Here is a 19,920-nt window from a genome sequence, read left to right as displayed (position 1 = left end):
TTTTATACATATACATATATATAAGTAAGAGGTCGACTATGGACTTTTTATAAAAGTTTTACGATTAATTTGCCCTTACGACGTGAATGTGGCCGTGTAAAAAAAAAAAAAAAAAAAAAGATAAAAAGAGTTGAGAAAAATTATTGTCAAATGAGCAATTCTAATAATGGTCCTTTTCTTATTCGCCGGAATTGCTCGGCTAGCCCTATACATATAGTGTAACAATAGAGCGGGAAAGTGGAATGAAAAGAGTCAAAAAGATGAGAATACCGTTTCATGGAAAAGGAGTGAGGGAGGGGGGTGGGAAATAAAAAAAAAAGTTAAAAATCCTTTTCGATGGATAAATCGTCGACTCGTTTCAACGTTTTCACGAGTGTTCAATTCTGTAAGGACACGCGGGGATCGTGGAATGTAGAAAAATTCGTTTTTCTTCGATTTTTCAATATGGCCGGCACCGACTCTTGGGACAACGAAAAAAAAAAAATGATTCCAACTATCTGAATATATTCACCCAAAAAAAAAACAGTCCATATTTTAGAAATTTTTTTATATAATTAAATCCCTCTCAAAATGTTTGGTAATAAACAAAATGTGGATTTTAATTAATAATTAATTGCAATTTTTTTTTTACAATCAATCCTCTAGCGACAAGAAATGGAAAATATCCGCGAAATTTAAAAAACATTTTTTCATTTTAAAGAGGAAATGTTTTTTTTTCCCTTAATTATTCATGTATTTTGAATTTAACAAATCGCAATTTTGTAATTAATTTTTCACATTTTCGCTAATGAAAAATTGTTTTTTTTTTTTTGTAACGCAACAAAGGAACGTAAAATTATTTTTAATTTGTAATTTAAAATTGAGAGATGCTAAAATTTTCATGTGATTTAAATGCATTTAACGAATAATCTAGTAAAATAACCAATGTGTATGTATGTGGATACAGAGAGAGAGAGATAGCAGAAGCAACCAACCGATAATTAAATATTCAACTATGGATACAATCACATTTACGATTTGTTAAATTTTCTCGTTAAAAATAATTTAGTATGAAACTGATTTTCTGCAATATATATATTGAAAATTATAAAGCGGAAAAATTAAAAATAAGAATTATTATTGTCTCTAAAAAAAAAGTCAAAGCAATTTTCTATGGATATTAATTAATTATTAAACGGTTAATTATGTTTCATAGTACATGGTATGTATCTCGTAGTTTTTTGGGGTAAACATTAATTTTCTAAGATAGAAAACATTGAGTATATATATATATATCACAAAGCGTTGCACTTTGAATTAACTTCTTCAGAGAATTACTTCTAGTGGTAGCTTGCATTTCGTTGCTTCAGCAAGAGGTTTTAATGATAAATTTTCATTTGCCGCTGGAGAACCGCAAAAGCTTTGACACGTTGGGTGTTCGTTTGCTCGAAGTTGTGGAAATGGTGTCGCGCACACGTAATTTTACCACGCCCGAGAGTGTTATTTACCTTTTTTTTTTTCCTCTTCCTTTCATCGAACACGCTCACTCACAAATATGGTCCACATTTTGAAACCACAAATTATAGTCAACCGCAATCTACGACCTATATTATAATTTTCATCGAAAGTCGCAACTCTATATATATATATATATTTTAAAAGAGGTGAAACATTAAAATCATTAAAAGACACCCTTCAGGGATAAACGGCATTAAACCTGAATTTCGTACCCTTCTCTTAACTACTTGTAAACGCCGTAACCCTCAACCCTTCTAACGAGACAAAAGCCCCTCCAAAAAATTGAAAGCTACGGGCAAAACGCCCTTGTGACAAACGCGACCTGCTTTTAATGGCCGCCATAATCAGAGCTTAATCCTTTGTTGTCGTTCGTTAAATGAAATATGTCCCTTACTTGCCGATATGACCAAAAATAATTGCCTCATATTGTTATCTGCATATAATAATAATTTTATTCTACTTTCTGCGAATATTATTATCTCTCTAGAGATTTGCAGCAAAAAAAAAAAAAAAATAATTCATTATTATTAAATAATTTTTCCAGTATAAATTAAAACTTAAACCTCTACATTAAAAGCTCAGACTGACGCTCTGCTCTGAGGTGACGATCTCTTATATACGACCGTCTGGTGGGGGAGCGGCCAATCACAACGCGAGTCTCCCCTTCCACTCTGCGATAGAATCATAATCACTGCCTTTCAAAAAATAAAACGAAAAAAATAATTATCCAAAATTTATAATTTCTCTCTAAAGAACAAGAAATAATAAATAAATCTCGTACATTATATATATATATATTTCTCCAAGAAAAAAAAATAAAACTTCGACATGTCTCTCTATTTCAATTTAGTGAATTATATCAGGGAATGTGCTCTGCACTTTCAATTATGGTTTCTCTGTGGCTGGCAATTCTGTTGCGGTTCGACGATTTTCCATTTTCCGAAGGGTACCTCAGGTCGGCTGATCTCCTCAATCGCATATATAGGACCGTTGAACCATTTTCAACTCACCCCTCTCATCTTCCCCACTACTCCTCAGCCGAATGCCATGCTTTACCCTTTACTCGTAATCCTACACTCGTATCACGTTACGAGGATCAAGGAATCCGGACAAAGTCGTCGACATCGTCATCCACGATATCAAATCTAAGGAACAGTATAGGAATTGTTTTGTTCCCGATTTCTATTTATATATACATATTTAAATTAGGACCAAACAACTTTTAAATCCCTTAAAAATGGACAAATTGTGAATTTCAAAAGAAAGACATTTTTAAAATTAATTTTTAATGTTATGAAAATTTTTTTTTTTAATTTACTTAACTTTGTGTGACAGAAAAATTGTTCTCTCTCTCTCTCTCCCTGTTTGCCATATAAATCATACAACTCATAAAATTCATTTAATTACTCATAAAAAGATGAAGTCTATGATGAAAAGAAACGAAAAACTCGATAGATGTTTCTTTACAGCACCCATGCAGAAATTTTGAAAGGGCCCTAGCAGGGCCCAGCTCGGAAAGCTCAACATTTGCATAAAATAGGGAATTCGATCGGGGCTACAGAAAAAGCCGGATTAAAATCGGGGCACGACTAGGGCCTGGTTTGGCCCCGTTAGGGTTCCCTGTTTCAACCACGTCAGGGCAAGGTTACAATAGTAGTCGTTTCTATGACAACAGTTACTTACTACGGCAACAGTTACTATGGCAACAGTTACTATGATAACAGTTACTTACTATGGCAATTGTTACTGTGACTACAGTTACTATAGCAACAGTTACTATGGCAACAGTTACTATGGTAACCGTTACTTACTATGGCAATAGTTACTATGGCAACACTTACTTTGGCAACAGTTACTATGACAGCAGTTACTATGGCAACAGTTACTATGATAACAGTTACTTACTATGGCAATTGTTACTATAGCTACAGTTACTATGGTAACCGTTACTTACTATGGCAAAAGTTACTTTGGTAACAGTTACTATGGCAATAGTTACTATGGCAACAGTTACTATGTCAACAGTTACTATGGCAACAGTTACTTACTATGGCAATAGTTACTATGGCTACAGTTACTATAGCAACAGTTACTATGGCAACAGTTACTTACTATGGCAAATGTTACTTTGGCAACAGTTACTATGGCAATAGTTACTATGGCAACAGTTACTTACTATGGCAAATGTTACTTTGGCAACAGTTACTATGGCAACAGTTACTATGGCAACAGTTACTTACTATGGCAATAGTTACTATGGCTACAGTTACTATAGCAACAGTTACTATGGCAACAGTTACTTACTATGGCAAATGTTACTTTGGCAACAGTTACTATGGCAATAGTTACTATGGCAACAGTTACTTACTATGGCAAATGTTACTTTGGCAACAGTTACTATGGCAACAGTTACTTACTATGTCAATAGTTACTATGGCTACAGTTACTATAGCAACAGTTACTATGGATACAGTTACTTACTATGGCAAATGTTACTTTGGCAACAGTTACTATGGCAACAGTTACTTACTATGTCAATAGTTACTATGGCTACAGTTACTATAGCAACAGTTACTATGGCAACAGTTACTTACTATGGCAAATGTTACTTTGGCAACAGTTACTATGGCAATAGTTACTATGGCAACAGTTACTTACTATGGCAAATGTTACTTTGGCAACAGTTACTATGGCAACAGTTACTATGGCAACAGTTACTTACTATGGCAATAGTTACTATGGCTACAGTTACTATAGCAACAGTTACTATGGCAACAGTTACTTACTATGGCAAATGTTACTTTGGCAACAGTTACTATGGCAATAGTTACTATGGCAACAGTTACTTACTATGGCAAATGTTACTTTGGCAACAGTTACTATGGCAACAGTTACTTACTATGTCAATAGTTACTATGGCTACAGTTACTATAGCAACAGTTACTATGGATACAGTTACTTACTATGGCAAATGTTACTTTGGCAACAGTTACTATGGCAACAGTTACTTACTATGTCAATAGTTACTATGGCTACAGTTACTATAGCAACAGTTACTATGGCAACAGTTACTTACTATGGCAAATGTTACTTTGGCAACAGTTACTATGGCAATAGTTACTATGGCAACAGTTACTTACTATGGCAAATGTTACTTTGGCAACAGTTACTTACTATGGCAATAGTTACTATGGCTACAGTTACTATAGCAACAGTTACTATGGCAACAGTTACTATGGTAACCGTTACTTACTATGGCAATAGTTACTATGGCAACACTTACTTTGGCAACAGTTACTATGACAGCAGTTACTATGGCAACAGTTACTATGATAACAGTTACTTACTATGGCAATTGTTACTATAGCTACAGTTACTATGGTAACCGTTACTTACTATGGCAAAAGTTACTTTGGCAACAGTTACTATGGCAATAGTTACTATGGCAACAGTTACTTACTATGGCAAATGTTACTTTGGCAACAGTTACTTACTATGGCAATTGTTACTGTGACTACAGTTACTATAGCAACAGTTACTATGGCAACAGTTACTATGGTAACCGTTACTTACTATGGCAATAGTTACTATGGCAACACTTACTTTGGCAACAGTTACTATGACAGCAGTTACTATGGCAACAGTTACTATGATAACAGTTACTTACTATGGCAATTGTTACTATAGCTACAGTTACTATGGTAACCGTTACTTACTATGGCAAAAGTTACTTTGGCAACAGTTACTATGGCAATAGTTACTATGGCAACAGTTACTATGTCAACAGTTACTATGGCAACAGTTACTTACTATGTCAATAGTTACTATGGCTACAGTTACTATAGCAACAGTTACTATGGATACAGTTACTTACTATGGCAAATGTTACTTTGGCAACAGTTACTATGGCAACAGTTACTTACTATGGCAATAGTTACTATGCCTACAGTTACTATAGCAACAGTTACTATGGCAACAGTTACTTACTATGGCAATAGTTACTATGGCTACAGTTACTATAGCAACAGTTACTATGGCAACAGTTACTTACTATGGCAAATGTTACTTTGGCAACAGTTACTATGGCAATAGTTACTATGGCAACAGTTACTATGTCAACAGTTACTATGGCAGCAGTTACAATAGCAATCGTTTCCATGACAACAGTTACCATAGCAACCGTTTTTTTTTCCCTAGAAACGGTAATATTACCCGTGCAGAAATTCGTCGCCCTGGCCTGGTTGAAACAGGGAATCCGACCGGGGCCAAACCAGGCCCTAGTCGGGCCCCGGTTTTAGTTGATTTTAATCGGGTTGAAGTAGGAGCGCCCTTCTGTGGCCCCGATCGTGTTCCCTGTTACCTGTGAATTTGAAGCTTCTCAACCTAGGCACTGTCAGGGCCCTTTCAAAATTTCTGCATGGGTAATATTAGGCCACGAAACCCTGCGCTTGCTTCTTTTATATTTTTTTTTTTTTTTCTTTTTAGGAATATTTTTATAATTTTAGAGCTCTTTAGTTTATATACTTACTAGTTTATTTTTTAGTCGACAAATAGAAATGGTTTTTCTTTTCTTTTTTCACATCGTTTTACATTTTTATTGTTTTCAGATTTGTTGTTGCCTTCATGCTGCGATGTACTTTTCTTGTTGTATATATATATATATATATATATATATATATATATATATATATTTATTTCTTTTGTAAATCTCTGTTTTCCATTTCATACTGGAAACCCCCTACTATATTTCTATCACGTTTTCTTATAACTTGTCTCTTGTCGTTCCTTCTTAAATATATATATACAATATTTTATATATATTCGAAATTTTTGAATATAAAAGAATATATATAGACTCTCATGAATATTAATTAAATGTCACTTTCTATATATGTCAGAAATATATATAATAAAAGTGATAGAGTTCTGCGTCTTGTTAATTTAACAAATTAATTTTTATATTATAAATTTTATTTTAAAAAGTAGAAAGGACACAACTAATTTTAGCCGTGAATTTAAAAAAAAAACTCAAAATAATAATCTCTATTTTATTTATTAATATTCTTTCATATGGGTTTAATATTAAATACATAATATTGAGAATATGTCAATATTATTTAAATTGAAAAGCTTTTTTATGTATTGTAAAATGAAATTTTTTATATTAAGCAAAAAGAGAGTATATATATAGATATATATATTTTTTTTTTGTATAAAAGTAATATATATATTAACCATGCTGGTAGTAATAAATTATTCTCTTATTTTAAAAATTTCAAAGATAAATTATTAATTTTATATTCAAAATTGAAAATAATAATTATTTTCTATCTTTTGAAATTATTAATTATTATTTTATTAATCATTTATATAAAATTTATTATTTATTTATTATTTGTTTATTTATATAAAACTTTAACTCATAAAATCTTACAAATAACCCAATGTAAACAAATGTATTCGTAAAATTCATTGGTTATTACTCATAAGAATTTATAATTTTTATATTAAAAATATATTTAATTCAAAAAAAAAAAGAATTAAAATTTTTATTTTTGAAAACTTTTTTTAAACTTTATTATTATGTTAGTGTGAAACTAAAGGAATATATATATATATATATATTCTAAGAAAAATTTTATCTCGTCACATTTGTTAGACGAAGAAGTTTTACACAATAACTGGTTAAATTTAAGGTGTAAAAATTTTAAGACTTTCATTTTACTGTGTTCCGGTTTACAGAAACTCATAAAAATCTGTTATCTTCTTAAGGTAACAAAAATTTTTATGAGAGTCTTTGATAAACAACAACATATGTGCGTGGATAGTGTATATATGTATATATATATATATGCAATTTTTATTCTCTGGATAAAAAAAATAATCATTGTCGTCTCAACTATACATATATATATATATATTATATATGCAATATTACCTCGCGATATTTACGATTATTCGTTAGTTATTATACTTTATAACGTTGAATAAAAAAAAAAAAAAATTTTAAACATATTTAATTTAAAAATTTCTTTTTTTTGTTCTATTACAAATAGTTTTTTTTTCAAAATATATTTTAAAATCAGAACTAAATTTTTTTTTTATCATTAAAAAATTCACTTTTTTTTCAAAACATGTTAAAATATTGGAAAGTTGAATTAAATAGAAATTATGTTTTTCGAAAATAAAAGTGCCAATTACAGAAATTCGTTTGTAAGAATCAAATGTCAGAATCACTCAACTAGTTGCTTCTATATATATATATATATATATATATATATGTAAGTCCTTTGCTTGTGATCAAAAGAAAAACGATCGATCTATCCTCTTGGAGTAAGTGATTGAAAGTGAAGTAGAGGATGAGAATCGAGAAACCATTTTATTATTAGAGAAAGAGAGAGAGAGAGAGAAAAAAGGTCTGAGGTGGCGATATCGCACTGGATTGTGTGGGGAGTATAAAATGCTGAATCGAAACCAACTTGTCTTTAATGAAGCGTTGTCATTGTCGCGTAAAGGGCAATATAAGGTTCCCGATCGAGTAAGTAAAGAGAAAGAAAGAGAAGTGGATTGCGGTATAATATTAGACGTGTGCGACAAGGACAAAAACTAGTTCATTTATCAGATATACTCGGAAGTTACAATTTGATCCCCTTTTTTTAATCAATTGTTTTTTTTTTTTTTTTAAATTAATAAGATGAGAAATAATATTTTTTTCTTTACCAAACAAAATTTCTTCTAATCAAAAAAGAAAAGTATATCAATTTTTTTTTTGTTCTTTTTTAGGGTTTCGTGGCAACAGTTACTATGGCAACAGTTACTATAGCAATAGTTACTATGGCAACAGTTACTTACTATGGCTACAGTTACTATAGCAACAGTTACTATAGCAATAGTTACTATGGCAACAGTTACTGACTATGGCAATAGTTACTATGACTACAGTTACTATGGCAACAGTTACTATAGCAAGAGTTACTATGGCAACAGTTGATTTCCGTAGCAATCGTTTACATAGAAACCATAGCAATTCACAAATAATGTAATTAAAAATTATTATTTATTATATTCAAATAACTTTTGATCTGAATTTAAAAAGCTGATTTTTTTTGTCTAGCAAAGATTGCAAAGAATTTTTTTTTTTAACACCGATTGCTAAGGTTTTTTTTTTCTTTAGCAAAGGTTTCTAAGGATTTTTTTTCCTTAGCAACGGTTGCTAAGGTTTTTGTTTCCGTAGCAACGGTTGCTAAAGATTTTTTGCCTTAGCGACGGCTTCTATGGTTTTCTTTTTCCTTAGCAACGTTTGCAGAAATTATATTAATAATATTATAATATTGGCCACAAAACCCTGCAATGGAGGCTGCTTCTCTGATATTCTTTTTTTAAATTTATTATATATATATATATATATATATAGTCGCGCTTTTAAAGTAGGAAATTATTTTCAATACTTTTGAATTATTCCAATCACGTAGATTTGTCATGATTAAAGTTGCGGCGCGTGTTACTATTCTTTGATCAGTAAAAGACATTTCCGGTTTATGGCGCGTTGGATTGGTATATATAGAAAAGTTGTGTGTGTGTGTGAGAGAGAGAGAGACTTAACGAGAGCGAACGATAGCGAATTTAAATTTCCCTGTAAATTGGAGAAAAGACCTAACTGGTTAACCTTTTAACTATTTTCTCTTCTGGACTCGAGATCCCACTGGACTAATCTGCTTTATCCAAATAGTGCACATACCCCCATTCCACTTTACGTGCGCGCAAAACGGCATCTGACCTTACCGCCATTTGTCGACCTGACTTCAGTGTTAAACTTTCACCTTAATTAATTAGTACGATTACACTTACGAATAATGTTTAACTAACTGAAATCTACTATAAACGGCGCATACGCGGTCAAATAGAACGTCATACATGATAATATAAGTATAAATGTAAATTTTTAATTTATAATAAAATTTGTCACTATTTTTTTTTTTTATTATTATTCGCTAAGTTTATGAGTTTGAATTATTTATTACTTATTTATGACATTTTATGAGCTTTTCAATTTACGAATTTCATTTTATTTTTTATCTGAAAATTATGAATAATTAACATTTGTTTTATGAGTTATTGAGATTTGAGTTATAAAAATGAATTTTATGCATATTTAGTTTATATGGAGTTATTTATTTTTAGAGTTATGATGAGTTTATTATGAGTTAGGGTTTTTATATTTATGAGTTAGGTTTTAAATATACTTTTATGAACATTTTTTCTAAAAGATTCACTCGGAAAGTGCCCCCCCTGGATGTTCTATCAGAATTCCGCCTGAACTTTCAACGTAATTCCGTCGGAATTCCATCGGAGTTCCAAAGAATTTCCGATGGGGTTCCGACGGAATTCCGACGGAATTAGGACTCTAAAATTTTGGAAAAAAATTAATCGGAATTCCGTCAGAAGTCCGTCGGAATCCCTTCGGAAATTCTTTGGAACTCCGATGGAATTCCGACGGAATCACGTTGGAAGTTCCGGCGGAATTTTGATAGAACCTCCAGGGGTCACTTTCCGGGGTATGTTTATATGTGAAAAATATCATATTTGTTTTATGAGTTATGAATTTTTTTGTGATCTTATCAGTTATAGTGCTTATAAATTTATGAGTTCAAGAATTATTCTTTAATGAGTAAATTGTTTCACAATGTTTTGTTGAAGAAAGATACGAATTTTTCTTATTTTTTTTTTGTTTTTTAATGAATCGTGATTGTTACATAAGATTTTTGAGGGTATTTTGTTCAAAAGTTTTTGTTTGTGCAGTTTATTCAAGTTGATATATAAGCATTGAATTGCATTTTGTGCATATATGCGGTTTAACAACGCGAAAACTTTGCAGTGCTTTTGAAAATCATTGCAAAAGAAACGAGAGTACATAGTATAGTGTTCGTAAAGCGAAACTCAAAAAAAAAAAAAAAAAAGAAAAGTTCTATGAAGATTAAAAAGTTCTCCTTCGTTTTTCGGGGATCGCGACTGAAGATTCCGATAATGCGCACTTGTATTTTTCTCTCAAACTCTTTTCAAAGAATGTTGTGTTCTTTTATTTATTTTTTTTTTCTTTTGCTTTCCATTCGTATACAGTTATAATATATTTTTTTAATGACGAGGAAGTACGAGCTGGTTATTTTTATATGAAATTGAGTTTATATTGCCTTCATATACAATTTAAAAAGAAATTTGAAAAATAAGTAACATAAAATTTTTATTAAAAAATAAAAAAAAAAAATGTATATAATTATTGACAAATTTTTATCTAATCGGATTTTTGTGAATTTCTCTTTTTTTTTGCGAAATTCTGAATGGAAAATCAATGCTAAAGAAATAAGTCAGACTTATCTCATATTAGATTTTTATTCAATCGATATGAATGCGAATATATGAAGGAACCACCCAGAATGGGCAATATAAGTTGTGTCACTAGGGAACTTGGCTCCAAGTACCAATAATTTCTCTTTTCCAGATCTCAGGCGCATTTCATCTTGATAAATTGGTGTCTCTTCCCTCTTTTCTTTTCTTTTTTTCGAACTCTTCCAAAGCCAACTTTTGGTCAGTGGGTGCCAGATGGCTTTTCAGATGCGAAAAAAAAAAAAAAAAAATTATTTTAATCTTTAATCCTTTGATGAAAAAAATTTTTTAATTTTTTTTATTTCTCAAAATAATGTTAATAAAATAATTCAGAAAAAAAATTTGATAGATTCATGATATATATATATAAATTTCTGCTTAAGCTTTTTGCGGAGGCTATCTGCTCTCATGTTTGAAATCGCCCGAAGGTATCATATATCTCTTATCCATCTTTTTTTTTTTTTTCTTCTTTCCTTTTTTCATTCTTGTGAGATGGTATATCAGAGGGGCCATATCAGGTATCTCACATATTTTGACACTGCCAAAGGCAGAATAATTTTTCTAGCACACGTGTATATATACTCAAAAGCGTATATATACGCGCGCGACGATGAGCGAGCTGAGCTCTTATATATATGAAAAGCTATATATGAAAGTGCGAAAAAAGAATCGAAAAAGGGAAATTTCGACGTGTACATATTCAAGCTGTCTAACGGGCACACACGGGAATATTTTTCATAGACTCTCTCTCTCTCTCTCTTTCTCTATCTATTCAGAGCAAAGCTACTATTCACTATATACATACTTATTTTTCGATACGCGCACCAAGCACGAAACGAAGTTTTCGTTCGCATCATTGTAACACGGCTTGTGTTGACTACCCCCCTCCCACTCTGTAAACCAATCACTGAGGCAATATAAAGAAAAAACAAAATTACACTATACGTAATATTATTATCTTCCCCCCCCTCTCTCTCTCTCTCTCTCTCTCTTTTGTAAAACAGGATGCAATAATGTCAAAAGAAAAATATCCTGTACAAGTCCTTCCAATTTTAAAATTCTAACAATATTTTAATAATAGTGAAAATATTCTTTAACAATTTTTTACTTTCTTTTATAAAAATGAAATTTATTTAAAAAATTATTGCTTCTAAATTTTTCATTTTCATGCAGAAATTTTAAAAAAGCCAAGGTTGGGAAGCTTCAAATTTGTATGAAACAGGGAACCCCCGATCGGGGCCATAGAAAAAGCCCTATTTCAGCCCGATTAAAAAGCGGGGCCTGCTTTGGCCCTGACTCCCTGTTTCAACCAGGTCAGGGCCAGGTTGGCGAATTTATGCACGGTATAGAAATTATCCTACTAGGCCCCTAGTAGGAATTGAAATGCCACATCTGATCAGGGCCAAATCGGGAGCGACCAGAAAATGTGGAATTCCTAATCAGGGCCACATCAGGCGCAGCGTTTCATTCTCTAATATAGGTCAGCCAAATCCTTTCCCGATTTGGGCCCTAAGCAAAATTTCTGCATACTTTATGATTTTATGTGTTTAGAAATTCATACCCGTACAGAAAATCACCAACCTGGCCCTGACCTGGTTGAAACAGGGAACCGGGGCCAAACCAGGCCCTAGTCGGGCCCCGGTTTTAATCGGGCTGAAATAGGGCTCTTTCTATGACCCCGAACGGTTTCCCTGTTTCATGCGAATTTGGAGCTTCCCAAACTAGGCCCTGCCAGGGCCCTTTCAAAATTTCTACACGGGTATGGAAAATAATTCTTAAAAAAAAATTTAAAAAGAAATTTTTTAAAAATTTGATGAGTTTTTATGAGTTACAAAATGAATTTCATTTACTTTCAGTTTCATATATATATATTTATGAGATTTTATGAGTTACTGAATTATAAACTTAAGAGTTTTTTTTTTTTTTTATTATTTTATAATTTTTACATTAATATAGAAAAGCCGCATTTATAAAAAAAAAAAAAAAAATGAAATATATATCACGTCCCATCAAAAATGACTTGTTTCTGTGTCTGAAGAAATGTAGTGGAAAAGTCTGCGGGCTTAGTGTGTGACAACATAATATATATTCACAATGTTATGCTCTCGCTCTATTTTCTGTTCAAAAAAAAAAAAAAAAGATTTGTACACACATTTTTTTTTTCATTTTTGGGTAAAGGGATTTTTTTTGTGTTTTCAAAAAACCATGTTTGGTTGGAGCTCATTTGTTGTAACTGTAATAATTAACCCCCCCCCCTCTCCCCTCTTACCCTAATTATTTACAATTAAAATTGTAAAAAAAAAATGGTTTTTTTTTGCTAAAATTTTTACTCAATATTTGAAAGGGTAAATTATATTGCAAAATTTAATAAAAATGTACCAGTGGAGTATAATTAAATAAATGGAATTAATTAAACGTTACAAAGGATTTTCGACATGAATTAAAGTATTTTTTTTTTATATTACTTTTAGTTAGAAGAATTTTTTTTTTTGGGAAAATTATAATATCTCTCTCTTTCTGAAATTTGATATGAATTTTGTCTTTTTTTTTTTTTTTATCAAATATTTTTATAAATTACATGATTCGTTTGGCTTAAAATGGGAAAAAAAGTTAATTGAATTTTTCTTAATTTATATAAAACTAATTACACTTGCTACAGTAGTGGACCGAAATTTTTTAATTATTGAATTTTAATAAAAATAAAAAATAGTATATATATATATATATGTGAAATATTTCGTTTGGAAGTTTTTAGAAATAAAAATGTTTAATTAAATAGAATTTGTCTGCAAACTAAAATTAAAATGTTATATTTTTGAATATTCTTTGACTCTTGTTAAAATAGAAAATCATTATTATTTATTAAATAAGTTACAATAATAATTATATATCTTCCTATATTACAAAAAGATATCGCCGCCGCCGCTGTTTCAAGAATTCTTGACCTAGGAGGGGGGGAGTCCTTGCCTCCTAAATTTTGAGGTTATGTTCGTTTCAAGACTCTGAATATAGCCGCAAGTCCCCCCTCCCTCCTCTCATTTCCCCTCCTCCTCAAAAATGGCCTAAATTTTAAGGTTATGTTCATTTCAAGACTCTGAATATAGCCGCAAGTCCCCCCTCCCTCCTCTCATTTCCCCTCCTCCGACAAAAATGACCTAAATTTTGAGGTTATGTTTGTTTTAAGACCCTAATATAGCAGTAAATCCTTCCCCCTTCCCCCTCATCTCTCTCTCTGTATTTCCCGCCAAAAATGACATAAATTTTAAGGTTATATAAATTTCAAGAATTTCAATATAGCCGGAAGTGGAGATGGAGTTCCCGCCAAAAATGACTTGAATTTAAAGGTTATGTTCGTTTCAAGACTTTTTAATAATTTAGTAATTGATTGATTGATTGACAATTTTAAAATTGATTTTGACTTCTTTTCAAAAAGTCTGTTCAGATTAATCTGATAAATAAAAATATGGCGAAAAGTTTTATTTTAAAAAAAAAAAAAAAAAAAAAAAAAAACATGTAGCTGATATTTTTAGAATATTTAGAATATTTTTAGAATATATTTGTAGAATATAGAGGAAAAATATTTAAAAAAAAAAAAAATGCATTCCTTGCGCAAAAAGTGTAAAATAGGAGAGAGAATATATATATAGCAGTGATTCTGTGTGGAAAATAGATGTGAGAGGCTCACAATTCAAAGGAATGTGTCGAGAGACGTGATTGTCATCGCATTTGTTTGGCTCGGGAATAGAAAGATAGAAGATAGTCGAAACAGACATATGAAACGGGTATAAAGAGGGAAATAGAAGCGATACTGAAATTCACGCAAGATTCATTTGCAATGTTTAGTGGCACTTATACAAAAGCCCCTTTTTCTTTATTTTTCATTACATGTTTGCATAACACTTTGATAAATATTCGAATTTTACCATATAAAAGAGCAATGTTTTATTTATATTATATTTAAATAAAACTACTTATCAATTATTCATTAACGGAAATAACAAACTTTACATACACATATATATATATATATATATATATATATATATATATATATACATATATATATACTAAAAATTATATACAAAAATTATTTTTTTATTCTTTAAACTAAAATTTTAAAAAATATTGTCTAAAAATAAAAGTTAATTTGTATATAGAAAAGATTTTCATATAAAATATTGAATGTAGGTAAATTGAAAATTTCTCTGCATTGAATCTTTTTTAAAAAAAAAAACTTTTTTTGACAGTTTTTCAATTCTTTTTTTTCTTGTTTTTTCTTTTGCTGCTTTCTATCCGTCAAATAATGTTAATGTGAAACAGGAATATTTATAAACTTGTTTGATACCTTTAGTAAGCTAAAATTATTTTAAAACTTTTTAAAAGGTCGTTTCACATCCTTCTAAGAGGAAACTTTTTCTGTCCATCAGATCTTATACGTGAAATGTTAGTATAGAGAATATTTAAAAGTAATTTTACAAATAGGTTGTGAGAAGTTTATAAAATATCTTTCTTTTTTTTTTTTTTTTTTTTTATATTTCATTAAAAATATTAGAAATTAAAATTTTTAAATTCTAATAAAGAAAGCGATTTTTTCTGCGCATTGTACATAAAAAAAAATGTTATTCTCTATTTTCGCTTTCTGAAAGTTTATAGATAGCCGAGGCGAAATAACGTAAAAGAAATCCATAAAAATTTGTTCGCGTTTTTTTTCTTCACATCGTGGATATTCTTAAAAAAAAAAAAAAAGGGTGGGGGGGGGAATATAAGAGTGTAGAGTACTGATGTCGATTCGAAGGAAAAGAAGAAAGTTGTTTCGGTATAGTTTTCGTTGAATTCAAAAAAGAAAGAAAGAAAGAAAAAAAGAAGAAAAAAAAAAGTATATCCCTGTGAAAAAGGGGACTATGGGCGATGTGGCTTACGTCCCGCGTGGTTTAAGTGACACTAATGCATTCTGGAAGCGATGCGTGCTAGTACGCCACTCGACGACAACCTCTCGATCCGAGATTCACTTCGCAGACTTCCTCTATATTTTCAACCTCTTTCTCTCTCTCTCTCTCTCACACCCCAAAAATTTCTCCTCTCCTCGGCTTTTCCTTGGCGAGCCCTCCAGATATTCCAGCAGGCTGGATATCTTACCAATCCAGTCTGAAATTCGCCCAGAGATATATCGATAGAATTGTACGTGAATCCGGCATTGAGAATTCGGTCCAGAGAAACGAGAGACGCCTCCCTCTTTTCAACCATTTCCTCTTTCTCTCTCTCTCTCTCTTTCTTTCTCTATTTTTGCGATTTTTCTCTCGGAAATTTTCGCTTCCCTGCAAATATCCGCGATACACCTGCCAATGTGAAAGCAGATTCTCAAAAAAAAAAAAAAAAAAAGATGTAAAATATTTTTCGCCAGAGAGCAATAAAAGAGGATTCTTTAGTTCATTTTTTTTTCCAAGTGTCTTTTTCTCATTGTAAATGGCAACATTTTTTTTATTATTTATTTATTTCAAATAAATTTTTTTTTTTCAGTGTATGATCAATTTTTTCAGTGTTTTAGTAGAGAAAAATTATAATTTGCCATAAAACGAAAAAAAAAAATGGGTTCTAATATAAAAAGATTCTTTCTTAACAAAAAATCTTCATTTGAAATAAATTTTGAAAAAAAAAAAAATTATTATTAACTTTTTGAGAAGTCAGAAAGTTGAAAGCCTTTTATTTTATTTTTTTTTTTTCTACGAATCTTGAGAAAGATTGTATGTACCTCAGACGCAAGAAAGATAGATAATGCAACGAATAAAGAAAAATTCCAACGCCCCTTTTCCCCCTACGAAAAGAAACTTTTAAGAAAAGAAACTTGAAGAAAGTAATTGATATAAATTACTGTGTAATTTTTCTTTTGTACAAAAATGAGATATTTCCGGAGAATAACGGTTAACAATGTAAAAAAAATATATATATTTATCTGGAACAGCGATATGTTTCTCTAGAATAACGAAAACTTTAGCTATTTTAGTGAAACATATCGGTGTTCCAATGAAATTTATCGCTGTTCCATGGTGAAATTTTTATTTCCTATATACTGAGAGAAAAAAAGTATTTGTTTAACTTTTGGAAACTTTTTTTAAATATAATAAGAAAATGCAGAAAAAAGTAAACGATTATTCGTTTCTTTGTGAAGAAAAAATTATAAAATGTAATTAAATCCCTTTTTAGAATATATTCGCGTATATGTGAGAAAAAAAAAAGAAATCTGTCGCCTATGGCATTAAAATGGCTTTTGAAATTACATTTGTTCAACATTATTATATATATTTTTTTTAAAAAAAGCCTCAGGAGTAAAATAAATTGTATTAAAGTAAATTCTGTGTATAGAAATATATATAATATACTAGTAAAATTATAATATTTTAATAACGAACTTCCCGAGATTTATGTAAAAAAAAATTAAAAGGATAATTTAAATTTAACAATGCCTTTTAGCATTAATTAGAGTAACATGTAATAGATTCTCATTATTTTTAAGTTTTTCTTGAAATGAGAAATTTTCAACAATTTTTATTATATTGCTATAGTTATATATTGTATAAAAATTAAGTATATATTATTTAAAAAAAAAAATTGTAATTGACTTTTTGTACATTTTATGAAAAAATGGCAAAGATTGAAAAAAAAAATTTTTGTCTGACTAAAACTGAGCTTTACTACTGTTTTAAAAATTCCGTGAATTTTGTATTGAAAAGTCAGACATCAAAACGGATTTTGACTATTCTGTGAAAATAGTTTTGTCTGACTGAAACTGAATTTTACTACTGGCATAAAAAGTAATATGTAAAGTCTAACAGTAATTGACTATTACTACTGAAAATAAAAATTTAACAATTCTTTCTGATAGAAATTGATTTTTTAACAATCGAAATTGACAATGATTAAAACTAATTTTTACTATTAAAAAAAAAAATAAAATTAATATTTCTGTCTGACTATAACTGTCTTTTACTACTGACACCAAAATTACTCTCTAAATCAGAATTACTAAAAATGTTTACTAATTTAAATTAGTGACTCATTTTTTGTTTTAGAATTAGTTAAATTTTACTAATTGTTAATAAAAGTTACTAATAATTAGTTAGATTTTACTAATTGTTAATAAAAGTTACTAATAATTAGTATTTTACTAATTGTTAATAAAAGTTACTAATAATTAGTATTTTACTAATTGTTAATAAAAGTTAATTGTTAATAAAAGTTACTAATAATTAGTTAAGTTTTACTAATTGTTAATAAAAGTTACTAATAATTAGTTAAGTTTTACTAATTGTTAATAAAAGTTAATAATAATTAGTTAAATTTTACTAATTGTTAATAAAAGTTACTAATAATTAGTTAAGTTTTACTAATTGTTAATAAAAGTTACTAATAATTAGTTAAATTTTACTAATTGTTAATAAAAGTTACTAATAATTAGTATTTTACCAATTGTTAATAAAAGTTAATTGTTAATAAAAGTTACTAATAATTAGTATTTTACTAATTGTTAATAAAAGTTAATTGTTAATAAAAGTTACTAATAATTAGTTAAGTTTTACTAATTGTTAATAAAAGTTACTAATAATTAGTTAAGTTTTACTAATTGTTAATAAAAGTTAATAATAATTAGTTAAATTTTACTAATTGTTAATAAAAGTTACTAATAACTAGTTAAATTTTACTAATTGTTAATAAAAGTTACAAATAGTTAGTAAAATTTTACTAATTCAGAAGCAAAAAGTGAGTCACTAATTCAAATTAGTAAACATTTTTACTAATTCAGATTTAGAGAGTATAAAAAAAATTCTTTTTACTTTCTATTTTATAAATATAAATAAATATTTGATTTTCATTTTTTAAATCTAATTTAATTCAAAGTCGTTTTTCTCATAATCTAAATTGCTTGTTCATTTTTAATCTCCACACACATGTACGAAACGTGAAAAACACTTTTTACCTATACGCTTGAAAAATGGAATTTACGAAAAGAAAGAATGATTGTTTGTCGAAGAGTTGGAATTTATCCCATGAACGGGATTTTCCCATTGGAACGGATTAAATTCCAAACTTACACATTGAATCCATTTTGGTTTAAATCCGTGAAAACAAAACTCTCTCTCTCTCTCTCATTCTTTTTTCTCAATTCGCGCTTTAAAAAAAACCATATAAAAATAGTGACAAAAAAAAAACAATTTCAAATATAAAAATATAATTTCTCTCTTACACTTTTTTCTCAATTCGCGCTTAAAAAAAAAAAAGAAGAAAATAGTGCAAAAAAAATTTCGTATTTACCGTTTACAACGTTGGATTAACAATTTTCTCTCTTTTCGTGAAAAGGGTCGTAAATCCAATCGCGTGTTCCATGTGTCGGATTAGCATATACGGAGATTCAACAAATGATTTTCATTGCGCAAGAAGAAGGAGAGAGAGAGAGAGAGAGAGAGAGAGAGAGAGAGAGAGAGAGAGAGAGAGAGAGAGAGAGAGAGAGAGAGAGAGAGAAGGTAAAATTCCTTACCGTGCGTCTAATAGGTCGTCAATCGTGATTGCGACTCTTCGTTTAGGTCGTGTGTATATCAAGTTTAGTGCGCGCACAACCTTAAGGTTTCGTGTGGTAAGTTTATATTGAAGGTCACGTAGTGGAATGGTCGAGGGGATGCATACGAACCAGAAGACGCGCTCAGATAACCTTTGACCCTTTCCACAGACTTGGAATACCCTAACTATCTCTCTCTCTCCTCTCTCTCTCTCTCTCTCTCTCTCTCTTTCTTTCTCTCACGTCCGCACTGCGGAAGAGCATAAGGGCGGTTAATCACACTTAGCCCCTTTATACCCCTTTTCCATCTAACACCTCCCCCACCTCCTTCTACATTTCTGAATCTAAACGCGCGAGAGCATATATATATATATAGAAGTGTGTGCATGCCAATATATGTTCAAGTTGTCGGGAGGCCTTGTGGACGCTCGAGTCCAGTGGCCTTTAACCCGGAACCGGATATCTCTCGTGGGCGTAACGAGGGTTGCTAGCTC

The 19,920-nt window shown here is 30.1% G+C and overlaps 1 protein-coding gene across 3 annotated transcripts in view; it reads left to right on the top strand.

Moving 5' to 3' along the window:
- LOC127280752 (prolyl 4-hydroxylase subunit alpha-1) overlaps positions 1-19,920 on the top strand; it is a 157,688-nt gene that overhangs the window by 63,175 nt on the left and 74,593 nt on the right. The window lies entirely within an intron of this gene.

The sequence above is a fragment of the Leptopilina boulardi genome, unplaced genomic scaffold, assembly GCF_019393585.1.
Source record: "Leptopilina boulardi isolate dan_hultmark-lab unplaced genomic scaffold, ZJU_Lbou_2.1 LbouV2_249, whole genome shotgun sequence".
Taxonomy (NCBI): Eukaryota; Metazoa; Arthropoda; class Insecta; order Hymenoptera; family Figitidae; genus Leptopilina; species Leptopilina boulardi.
This window is presented reverse-complemented; position numbering and strand designations above follow the sequence as displayed.